The sequence below is a fragment of the Pinus tabuliformis genome, chromosome 9 (assembly GCF_031772625.1).
Source record: "Pinus tabuliformis cultivar Carrire ecotype Pingquan chromosome 9, CPIR1, whole genome shotgun sequence".
NCBI lineage: Eukaryota > Viridiplantae > Streptophyta > Pinopsida > Pinales > Pinaceae > Pinus > Pinus tabuliformis.
Window position 1 is genome coordinate 420,717,587 of NC_142307.1, and position 13,132 is coordinate 420,730,718.

The window sequence follows — 13,132 nt, forward strand, 5'->3', positions numbered from 1 at the left end:
TGAAGGAGAATCACATTTGGAGATTTTGGAGTTTTGGAAAATATAGTTGATTCATAGCAAGAGGATGATGACATCGATAGCATGCGGAGGGTGTTGATGAGGATCCCAATCTAGGAGACGATTGTGAGGATGTGTGGTAGTATGATTTTTTTTTTTTTTTTTTTGGTAGAGGACATTTAGAGCCTCTATGTTTATGTATATTTTGGTTCATGTATGTAATTGCACTTGATGCCATTTTTCTATATTCACCCTCACATGCTATATGCTCCAGAAAATTTTGCATATTTCGTGTCAAATGATTTTTCCATATTCACCTTCACATTGGTGTACATGAATATATGATTCTTTTATTAAAATTTGAATATTTTGTCTTTTACTGTTTACATATGATTGATTTTTTTTTTCCCTAGTTCTTGTCAGGTTTGAGATTTTGCAATTTCATTTTTGGACCAGTTCCAATTCTGATAAAATTGTTTCATACTAAACACAATCACATTCCCCAAGGCAATGCATATATTTCTTAACACTTTAACGCTAGCATGAGCCAAATGTTAAAAGGAAAAAAAAAGGGTGGCAGTGATAAAAGAAAGTGAATGGACAAAAGTCTAGACTGAGCTCTACCCCCCCTCATGAGCTCTTACCCAGTTTCTGGCTAAATCACAATCTATCAAAATGAAAGGAACTTTGAATATCGCAAACCCCGATCAACAAAGAACTGCTTCATCTTCAAGGGGTCAATGAGGATTATCATGAACCAATCAAAACTTGCAATCCAAGCCATGTATGTAAAATTAATAATGAAAAGGCTCACAAGAAGAGTGGTAAAATATGTCGAGGAAAGGAGTAACTTAGGTCCCATGATTGCTCCTTTTTCACATTATAATACTCAAGGATATTGTGAACTCCATAGTCGATACAAGATAGTGGCATCCTCCATGAAGTAGACACCACACCATGTCATTGATCACTTATAGCCCAGGATCTGCTACCTGGGAGGATGCAGAAACTATGCGTTATGACTACCCCTCACTTTTTTTGAGCATTTGTGATGCCTATTTTGACTTAGACAACTACCTATGTTAAGGTTCTATTTTGCAGTCCCATGTTATTTGTTTATGAACATTATGTAATATTGATGCATTTGGTTTAACATATAAAACTACTTATATGAATCAATTGATATATTTGATATTGATGATAGAAATGGTTGATGTCTGGACTACATGTATGACTCACTTAGTGATGGATTATCTAGTGCGTAACTTATCAGAATTATTTTGGTTCATATATAGCTCAAGTGGATATGATTTATTTAAATGAATGACTTAGTGAGAATTCCGAGATTGACACATGGATACTATACTTAATAATGTGATGATTATATGTCTTGTTGTTATATAAATGCATGAATGAGAGCTAACCCACAGGGGGAAAAGAACTATATGATAGCTGAGATCTACTCTTCCATTGAGGGAAGGACGAGACATCTCATGAGGAAGGTATAATGTACATTATTCTACTACATTTGGTGTCTACTTGATATGCACTCTTATGACATGAATAAAATGCAAATGACAGGTGGCAAGACGACCTGACTGGATTGTTCGATGAAAAGTCCAACCAGCTCTGTAGTGTGGTCCGTATTAGGGTATTGACCCTAGTTCTGAAGGAGGGGTGGAGGCATTTCCCACCGTGTATCCTCCGAAACCTGGAATCATGGGAGGGCAGTGGTGGACACACTCCCCTAGACATGTGATTACGATTGCCAGTTGCCTGCTAGGGAAGTTGGGTCGACATAGTCGACGCTTCCACCATGTCGGTTTTATCAGTGGTTAGTATGGTCGTTGCCATTGATAAATCAGCAAAGGACGGATAGAGTGAGAATGGAAGTAGGCCAGGATGGATAGGGGGATATAGATTAGTTGGAGACTCTTGATGGGAAGTAATGTCATTGTTTGATTTATCAAATTTTATTGCTATAACTCTCTCTGATTTTCTATGCTTTCGAACTCCTTGTATCTTTTCATTCTAACTTCGGGACAAAGTTTTCTGAAGGAGGGGTATATGTAATGCCCCACTTAATGTTATCCTAAAATTTTTATTAATGTTTACGTTATCTAAAAATATTGGTCTAATATAAAATTCATGATTTCTATTATTCAAATTCCCAACTTACCTTCTCAAATTGAATCTTAGGTAGGATATGGTCTCCTCCCATTATTTCAAATAATATATGAATTCATCTCACATTTCCCAATGTACTGTTAGGCACCTATACTACTAGTGTAACCCCTTATTGTTATTAGTATAACCCACTTATTATATTGATGTACCCATGTAGTGCCCATATTGTTACTATTGTGCCCCATAGAAGCCCACTATTGTTATTATTATGCCCTTACATTATTATTGTTATGTCGGCTTTGATTATGTTATAACCCCTTAGACTCCTATATATAAAAAGGAGGTCTTTTCATTTGTATCATCCAAGAATTGTTCATTTATGTAATGTAAAGGAGGTTGCCCCCTCGAAGAGGCTGAATTCTAAGGCGTGGATCTCTCTTTTCTATCTTTTTGTGAGCTGGTTTCATAACATTTGGTATCAGAGCTTTGGATTCTAGGGTTTCGCTGCTCCAAACAAGTCATCGTGGCATTTTCGCTATAACTTTTTTTCTGTGACGTTTCAGAAGTCGCAAAAAAAAACCCATTTGAGAAGAATTGACGATAAACCTTGGGTCCAAATTTCAGAGATTTTTACGTGATATTTTTGGAGATATGATCTGAGTAAGTTGGTCTTTGTGCAGACTCCTGAATTACACTCAAAACAGGTGACCTGGGGAAAATCGTCATAACTTTCTTTCTGAGCATCGGATTGAAATTTCGTAAGAAGGTACAGAAAGAGGACGGACTGTAGTTTCTGTTTATATATATTGTTTAGAGTCAAAGGTTGAAACAGTGACACGTGGCACTTCATACAAGTTCGCTCTACTGAACTAGTCTATAATCCGGTCACTACGGGAGATTGTGCATAACTCTTTCTTGGAGAATCCAATTTGGATCAGACTTGTGGCATTGGAAAGAGAACACAGAGGGCTACTACAGGTCACAATTTTAGACTTAAAGATCCGAAAGTACAGAGTTACAGTCGTTTCAAGGTAGAGCTCCTAAAATCAAGAAAAAGCAAGATGAGGAAGTTTGATGGCAAGGATCCGGTAAATTGGATACTTCAGATGGAGCAATATTTTGATATACATGGTGTACAACTCTTACAAAAGGTATGTATTGCATCTTCATATTTAGAACCAGATCAATTTTTATGGTACAAAGGGCTTTGTTCTCGTAAAAAACTTGTTACGTGGTCAATTTTCACGGAGGAAATGATAGCACATTATGAGGATACAAAGAGCAACACCTTCTTTAGAGCAACACCACAACAATTGGAAAGAGTAAAAGGGCTTTGTGACATAATGGAAAGCAAAATTATGGAAACCAGGAAGCATACCCCTCACAACTATAAAGATGGAAGTGTTGTTTCTCCCAGCCTTCCACAACCTACAAGGGTTACACCACAACAATTGGAAGAAAAAAGAGAAAAGGGGCTTTGTTACAATTGTGATAGCAAATGCACTAAAGGTCATAGGTGTGCTGAGAAGAAATTATTTTACATAGAATATGAAGAGGAGGAAGAAAAGGATCAAGAAACATCAAAAGAAGAGGATATACGTCAGGACACCACCCCAGAGAAAGAAGAAATGAATCAGACCATATCTTGTAAAGCATTGGTAAGAATTACCACTCCTCAAACTCTCAAGATAGAAGGACATATGAAGAAGAAAAGGGTGCAAGAAGTGAAAGATCACATCGAGAAAGAAGAAATGAATCCAACCATATCTTGTAATTCAATGGATGAAATTACCACTCCTCAAACTATCAAGATAGAAGGACACATCAAGAAGAAAAATGTTCAAGAAGTGAAAGATCACATCGAGCATCAAGAAATGAATCCGACCATATCTTGTAAAGGATTGGAAGAAATTACCACTCCTCAAAAGATAGAAGGACATATCAAGAAGAAAAAGGTTCAAGCAGAGAAAGATCATATCGAGCATCAACAACAAGTTCTCCAACTTTTAAAGGATAACGCCACTTCGGTGCAAAATCAAATGAAACAACAGGTAGATCAACATCGTAGTGAAAAATGTTTTGATGTAAGTGATTGGGTATTTTTACTGCTACATCTCAAGCAAGCTATTTATGAGAAGGAAATGTTGGCAATACTACATGCACTTAAAAAATGGCGACCTTACCGAATGGGAAGACGCTTCGAGGATGAGGATGTGGAAGCATTGTTTTGTGCTATTTATATTATCCAACCAAATTGGATAAACGATGCAACGGATGAATGGAAGAAGAACGAAGAAGTATGGCCACTTATTCAAAAGTTGCAAAAGATCCCAATTCAAGCAATATTTCGAGAAATTGAAGAGGAAGGAAAAATCATATTGGAACCTGGAGCAGTCACAGAAACAAGAACCCGACAGCTACGAAATCGATCAATTTCAGAGTATCTCATCAAGTGGAAGAACTTACCCGCAAAATATTCCACATGGGAGGACAAGAATTTTATATAGAAGCATCAAGAACTACTCAAGCGTTGAGGACAATGCTTTTTGAAGGAGAGGGGCATGTTAGGCACCTATACTACTAGTGTAACCCCTTATTGTTATTAGTATAACCCACTTATTATATTGATGTACCCATGTAGTGCCCATATTGTTACTATTGTGCCCCATAGAAGCCCACTGTTGTTATTATTATGCCCTTACATTATTATTGTTATGTCGGCTTTGATTATGTTATAACCCCTTAGACTCCTATATATAAAAAGGAGGTCTTTTCATTTGTATCATCCAAGAATTGTTCATTTATGTAATGTAAAGGAGGTTGCCCCCTCGAAGAGGCTGAATTCTAAGGCGTGGATCTCTCTTTTCTATCTTTTTGTGAGCTGGTTTCATAACATGTACCCTCACATTTACTAGGGAGAAGACATGGTCCTCTCCATTTAATTACATCTCACATTCCCCAATGTACCCTCACACTTACTTGGGAAAAGACATGGTCCTCTCCAACTCATTATCATATATATATATATATATATATATATATATATATTCATCTCACATTCCCCAATGTACCCTCACATTTACTTGGGAGAAGACATAGTCCTCTCCATTTAATTATCATATATATATATATATATATATAGATATTCATCTCACTTTCCCAAATGTACTTTCAGATTTACTTGGGAGAAGACATGGTCCTCTCTCATTAATTTTCCAATTTTATATTCATGTCACATTTTCAAATGTACTCCCAGCTTTACTTGGGAGAAGAGAAGTCAACTGTAAGGATGGATGAGAAGTTAATGACATTAATGAGGGGTGGTTGAGATGGATAAGAGAGGCAGGGTATAAAAGGGAAGGGGGAAGGGAGAAAAGGGAGGTTGGGTCTTGCTTATGATTTTGGGGGGTTGATTATGATTTTAGGATTTGTTGTGATTTTTGGAGACCTTAAGAACCTGTGGAGGTTTCTTGGGTTGTTGAGAGGAGAGAAATATTGTTAATCTTAGTCTGGATCATTCGTCTTGGACACACACACTACATTTGGTTGGACTTGGGCTCGGAGGGCTAGGGAACCTGTGGAGGTTTCCTGGGCTAGGGATTATTTCCTAGTTGGCTGGGAGGTAAATCCATTTAGGTCCGTCAAAAGGAGCATTCAGTAGGAGCAGCAGGACAAAGGCATCTCCACCAGCTACCAGTACAGGTATTCCTCCATAGATTACTCATGTAAATTTTATTAGAATGAAATATTCACCATAAGTTATAAGGATTAGAATGTAAATGGTAAATTTAAGTTGTTTAAAAGTCTTGTAAGTAAGTAAATTATTGCCTCTTATTGCATTTAAATTCTTTAGAAATAGCTCTATTAGCAGACCCTAGGATAGGGCTCTTACAGATATCTTCGTTGCTTTGTCTTTGATAAACAAACACAATGGGTCAAATGGTTTCCTTTCGCTGAATGGTGGTATAACACTTCCTTCCATACTACAACAAAAATGACCCCATTTATAGCACTTTATGGACATCATCCACCATCCATCACATCATATTTAAGAGAAAATTCTAAGGTTCAAGCAATGGAAGATCACATCGAGCATCAACAACAAGTTCTCCAACTCTTAAATGATAAAATCACTTTGTGTAGAATAGAATGAAACAATAGGCAGATCAACATCATACGGAAAGAAGTTTTGATGTAGGTGACTGAGTATTCCTACGGATACAACCATATAAAAAATTGTCCCTAAAACAAGCTAAGAAGGATAATAAATTATCACCAAAGTATTATGGTCCATATAAGGCGTTGCAAAAGATTGGTACTATGGCATACAAATTGGAGCTTCATGCAACTTCCCGAGTGCACCTAGTTTTCCATGTTTCATGTTTAAATAAGGTTATAGGTGACAAGCTCCGAGTTCAAACAATATTTCCAGAACTTGACAAGGAAGGAAAAATCATATTGGAACCTGAAGCAATCACAGAAACAAGAACTCGATAGCTATGAAATCGATCAATTTCGGAGTATCTCATAAAGTGGAAGAACTTACCCGCTGAAGATTCCACATGGGAGAATGATAGTTTTATATAGGAGCATCCATAACTACTCAAGCATTGAGGACAACACTTTTTTGAAGGAGAGGGGCATGTTAGGTCCCTATAATACTAGTGATTCCCCCATTACTATTGTCATTGTAGCCCTTATTGTTATTATTGTATCCCTATTGTCCCCATATTGTTATTAGTGTGCCCCATAGAAGTCCACTATTGTTATTATTGTGCCCTTATATTATTATTGTTATGTCGACTTTGATTATATTGTGACCCCTTAGACTCCTATATATAGAAATGAGGTTTAGTCATTTGTATCATCCAAGAATTGTTCATTTGTGTAATGTAAAGGAGGTTGCCGCTTGTCCCTCATGGGGGCAAGGAACGTTTCGGCCAATCATTCACCTTTTAGAAATAAGCGTGATAGAGACTCATAGCTGGAAGAGAGACCGATTTACCAAGGTCCGGAGGGCTTGCGCTTCTGAGGGCAAGGTAGCCTTGAAAACTTTCAGGTACGAAATTCACCAGCTCGCCTCCGCCTTCCCCATTTAGTCTTGTTGTGAGAGAAGAAGATGGAGAGATTCACCTTACCTTTTGAAAAGCGGGGCATCTGGCTGGGTCCTGCCCGCTACTTGAATTCTCATCTTCTAGCAAACAAACAGGCGGGGCAGCAGCGGAATCTATATTGGCCCAACATTATGGATACCATCATTACAGATAACCTAACTATGGTTGGTTATGCCGGTTAGGAATCGTAGCAAGTGACATCCTCAATCAATAAAGACCTGGCTCAAGGGCTTGAGCGTCTAAATTCTACTCTTTTGTCTCTGGGGTTCGGAAGAATCTTTTTCTCTCGGCCCGGAGGGCTTGCGCTTCCTAGTGCAAGGGAATAACTTGAAGAAGAAAGAAGGAGAAAGAAGTGCCTTACTGCCCAACCACTCCTTACCTCTACTTACCGCACCTAACCACACGCTTCCTTACGGCTAACCCCCCCGCTAAGCACTTCGTTCTGTCCCCACTTCGTTCTGTTCCGTCCACTGCCCACAGAGGAGTAGATAAATGGTGAGGTGTCGCACGCTCTCCCCCCGTACTCCTCAGCTTGCTCCAGATATAGATATAAGCCCCCAAGGGGTGCTTTCCGGTGCGCAACCGAGCATGTAGACGTTGCCAGATAATCTAGATATAGGCGATATTTCAATTCGCTAAGTCTTTCATATAAATTCCATCCACGTACCAAGATGGATAATAAAATGCCAAGGCCAGGAAATGGCCTATTAGGCCCCCTCGAAGAGGCTGATTTTGAAGTCGTTCATCTATCTTTTCTATCTTTCTGTGAGTTGGTTCATAACACTAGCCTCTAGGTGAACCCTTGTGCATCCCTTAGATGGATCACAAAACTTCTAGGGGAGATTTGAATTTGAACCACACAATTCACAAAGACTTTATATCACATTGATCACCAATAGAACTACCCTTTGAAAACTTTGTTATTTATAGATTAAATAAAAAATATTTTTATATTTACAGTTTTAAATTTCTAAGAATTTTTTTTTATAAATTGAATAACTAACATATTAATATTTACATTTTAATATTTTTCATAAATACTATTTATCAATATCAATTAAAGAGAATTAAATTCAATTGAATTTTTAATATCTTTTCTTTTAAATCTCAATCACAATTAAAACTCTCACATAAAAGGATATTAAAGACAACAATAAATAACAATGTTTCTAACCATATGCCAGCATCTTTCTTCAACATTTATAATATTTCATCTTTAAAACTTATTGACAATATTCTTTAAATAAAAAAGTGGGATTATTATATGGGTTGGTGTTAAAGTTATTTTATATTTTGCGAAGAAATTAATTCAATTTTACATTCTTTATTTCTTTAAATTTGAATCTAGAGTTTTAACCTAAAGGGAAAAATGACTTGAAACCTCATTTACTAATAAATTAAATAATAGATATTTTAATATTTGCATTTTTGTATTTCTAAGATTTTTTTATAAATTGAATGACTTAACCTATTGTATTTTTTGAATATCAAATATTTTCATTAATATTAATCCAAAAGAATTAAATTTTTGATTTTTTTTTTAAATTTTTACTCTTTTTAAAACTCAATCACTATTGAAGTTCTCACATAAAGGGGAAGCTTTCACATAAAGGGGCATTAGAGACAAAAATACATTCTTTATTTTTAATTAATACTTCATTATACTTTTTATAATGATCGAAACAAATGCTTTAACCTTAATTAAGACATCCAATTCTTTGAGTTACAAATGGGTATAAACCAATACATCCATTCTCTAATTTACACCATATCATGGAATTAAGTAACATAATTTAAAAAAAAGGTAAATGTAAACAAAGTTTCTACCTCAATGCAAGGAACTTTCTTCAACATTTATGATATTTCATTTTTAAAACCTATTAATATTATTGTTTAAATCAATGAGTGGGATTCCATCCCCAAAACACACAGTGTGCAACATTGTAATTTTTTTGTTTTTTAAAGTGTCATAGGCCATTTCCATGCCAAATCTAAAAGGAATTGAATTGAATTAAATTTTGAGGGAATTGAATTGAATTCAATTTTGCAATTGTTATCTCTCCAAATGTGATGTGAGTCAGGATTTATGAATATTATCTATTAGTACCAATCCCAGGGAATTAAATTTAATTGATTTTTCCATTTTTTTCCTTTAAATATTAATTAAAATGAAGCTTTCACGTAAATTAAGACAAAAATTCATACATTATACTTAATTAATACTCCTTCATACTTTTCATTACGATCAAAACAAATACGTTATCTTTAATTAATACATCCAATGCTCATTAGAGGAAATTTAAGCCTAAAAGTGTCCATGAAATTTCCACGTACATAATATGTAAACCAATCAAAATATTTTAAATTTAAAAAGAGGTATATGTACATATTTTGGAGGGAAAAAAATTTATTTTTTCTAATTATATTTTTTACTTATCTGATTATAGGTTTACTCAAATTTCAATTGTAGACACTCATTAGATGCATAATTAAGTTCCACATCAAACGAGTACTCATTATATATACTTCTAAGAAGGCCCACATTGATAAAAATTGAAGATAAATAAAAAAAGAGTGGCAATGAGTACCCATTATGCATACTTTTGAGTAGATCCACATTGATAAAAATTGAAGATACATTTAAAAAATGTGTACTTCTAAGTACATCCACATTGATAAAAAATGAAGATACATTAAAAAAATTGTGTTGAACATGTTTTTTAATGTATCTTCAACTTTTATAAATGTGGGTCTTCTCAAAAGTATGCATAATGGGTACTCGTTTGATGTCTACACTTCTACATCCAACGAGTGTCTACACTTAAAATTTGAGTAAACGTATAAATAGATAAGCCAAAAATACAATTTAAAAAAGTAGTTTTCTTTGTTTCCCTCCAAAATTTATAACTCTTATTTATTATTTTTCCTTAGGAGGCCACTTTTAGGCCGAAATTTCCTCTAATGTTTAGTGATGAGTAGGTATAAACCAATACATTAATTCTCTAATTTAAACCATATCATGAAAGTGAATTGCACCATTTAAGGAAGGATAAATGTAAATAAAGTTTATAACTAGATGCTAGGAATTTTCTTCAACAATTGTAATATTTCATCTTTACAACTTATTGATATTATTGTTCAAATCAACGAGCGGGATTTATTATCTGAAATTTACAGTTCGTATTGGATTGGTATTAGATTTCCTTCATAATTTGCATAATGCATTAACATTTCATAATTTCTTTATTAAAACCACACACTCACACACACATACATTAAAACATTGCATATCTTGTTTTGGTTTTTGAAGTGCCATATGTCATTTCCATATTGAATAGGGAAGGAATTGCAAATCTTTATTATGTTGAGCATCATACCATATAAATGTTTTATCTCTCTCTCATATCAATTCATATATATATATATATATATATATATATATAGAGAGAGAGAGAGAGAGAGAGAGAGAGAGAGATTTTATTGGATTGTAAAATATAAAGCCTTAAATATGCATATAAAAAAAATATTTCAATTTTTTGACTTGTATAAAAAGATTTAAAATCATTTTTCAAAGATTAAAATTGTCTATATTGCAACCACTTAAAATGATTGATTTTATTATTATTATTATTATGTTGTTGTTGTATCTAGAGGAATTGGCAATTTGTTTAGTCTCATACTTGTGTGACACAGGGTCAATTCCAACCGCTACCACTATAACCTATAGGTGAACTACGTCGCCCCTAACACACGACCCATGGATAAACTCAGGGGGGTTTGAACTTGGAACCTCTTGGAACATAATAGTTCATCTTCACGATCATCACCAATTGAGTTGTCCCTGGTGGGGTGGGGGGTCACTTAAAATTCTTGATTAAAAAAAAAGGTAAAGAATATATGTTTTGCAAACATATAGTATGCAAACAATTATATGCAATTATGAAAGTAAAGTTTCGCCATTTTAATTATTAAAAAAAAATTGTGTATGATTTGGATTGGATCATTATATTATTTTTATCCATCTCAGTGTATTCAAAGTGGAAAATTTGGAAGAATCAATGTACAAGGCCATGTTTTACTCACAAGTCCTAGTTTGGAGAATTGGGTGTAGAAATTTTGTATGTTGTATCCGCAACCTAGTTTCAAGTTTTTGAATGAGGTTTAACACCCAAGCCCAACATAAAATAAGTTGATATAAATGTTAGCTTTGCATTTAACTCGAAACATAAGACTACTCTACTCTTTAGACATTATCAATTGATACAAGAAATTAAATGCAAGTACATAACAATAAAAGAGACACTTATTTTTGGTCCAATGACCCTGGAAAAACCCACAAGGGGAAAACCAGTCTTCAAAGAGGATTTAATTTCTTCTAAAATAAATGACTACACAACAGAAATAAAACAAACTTATCTCCCTTTTCTTGCTGATGTCACTGCCTAGGTTTACAGAGAAATTAGTGCCCCATACAATCATATAATTCAGCATGAGATTTGCCTCAAATTATGTGCATAAAACCCACTGACAATGCCTTGAATTTTGTTCCAAACACAACATAAATCTTCCCTGAAATTTTTTTCCTCAACTCTGACCAAACCTGCCTCGAATATCCTGCTGAAGGAGCCTCAAAATCTGCGTTGACAACCAGTTCTATTCAAGGTATCGATTTTCTCTTCTTCCTTCTTAGATGCCTCATGTCTTCCTATCATACCCTCCTTGGCTTCTTTTCCCAAATGAGATGATTTTTCTCTAAGGAAGGAAGTAACTTTCCTCTAACTGTCTGGTTAGTGAAAACTTTTTCATTTAGTGTATTTTCCCTGTGAATTCCAAGACTTTCCATAACCACTTTTATATAAAATTAAAATAAACTTAAAAATTAAAATTTTCCACTAGGATTTTCACATAGCCCATGATTTATCAAGCCTTTGCAGTAAAAGTAAATTAAATATTTACTTTTCACTGAGGGGTGTTACATCTTCCCCCCATCGAGGAAAACACCATCATCGATGTTTCCTGGCCTTCAAAACGAGTTGGAATATGTCTCACATGTTGATTTTGGGTAGCATCGAATGTGCTATAGCCACGAAAATTGGTGGAGAGTTTGGGGCACATGAGATCGTCAATACCCAGAAAGGGTTTGGGCATATTCTAAAAAGTTCAAGAGATATTAAAATAATTAATATTTTTAATGGAGTCCCTAAGTCTAAACTTGGGGAAAATAAAATATTAATGTGTATTAATATGAAACTATGTTAGAATGGTCCAAAAGACATGGATCAAGCGAGATCTAATCTTAGCTATGTTAGAATGACGCAGAGCTACGCAGTAGCTGGGAGGGCTGACACAGTTGGCTGAGGAGGTCGAGTTGCGGTGCCGGGATTGCGTAGAGCCTAGGATCTCTCACCTTCAGGTTGCTGGGGTTTAGAAGGTTGCGAAAATATTGCATAGTGGAGCTGGTGAGGTATTGTAGTCAGAACAGTACTTGATAGAGCAAGGCCAGAGAAGTTTCTATCGATGGTTTCTAGCTGAGGAACCCGAATCAGTGGTGCGGTTGCACAAGACGATCAGAGTAGGGGGCATCTCGACAGCGGCAAAAGGATTTCTAGGAGGGAAATCAGGATTCAAAGGGAATCCAAAAGAGAAATTCCAGACGGGAAGTAGAGACTCAGAGGATTCGAACAAAACTTCCAGGAGGGAAGTACAGGAGCATCATGGCACTACACAGAGTAAGAGACCAGGATAGACTGGACGGAGCATCGAACTTCGCAGTCTGGAAGGCCAGAATCTTATCCGTACTTGACAGGAATCGTGTCAAGAACTTCACCTTGAAGGTAATAGCTATCCCAATCGACCCCAATGATAATGACAGGTTTGAGGAGGTGATGGCGAGG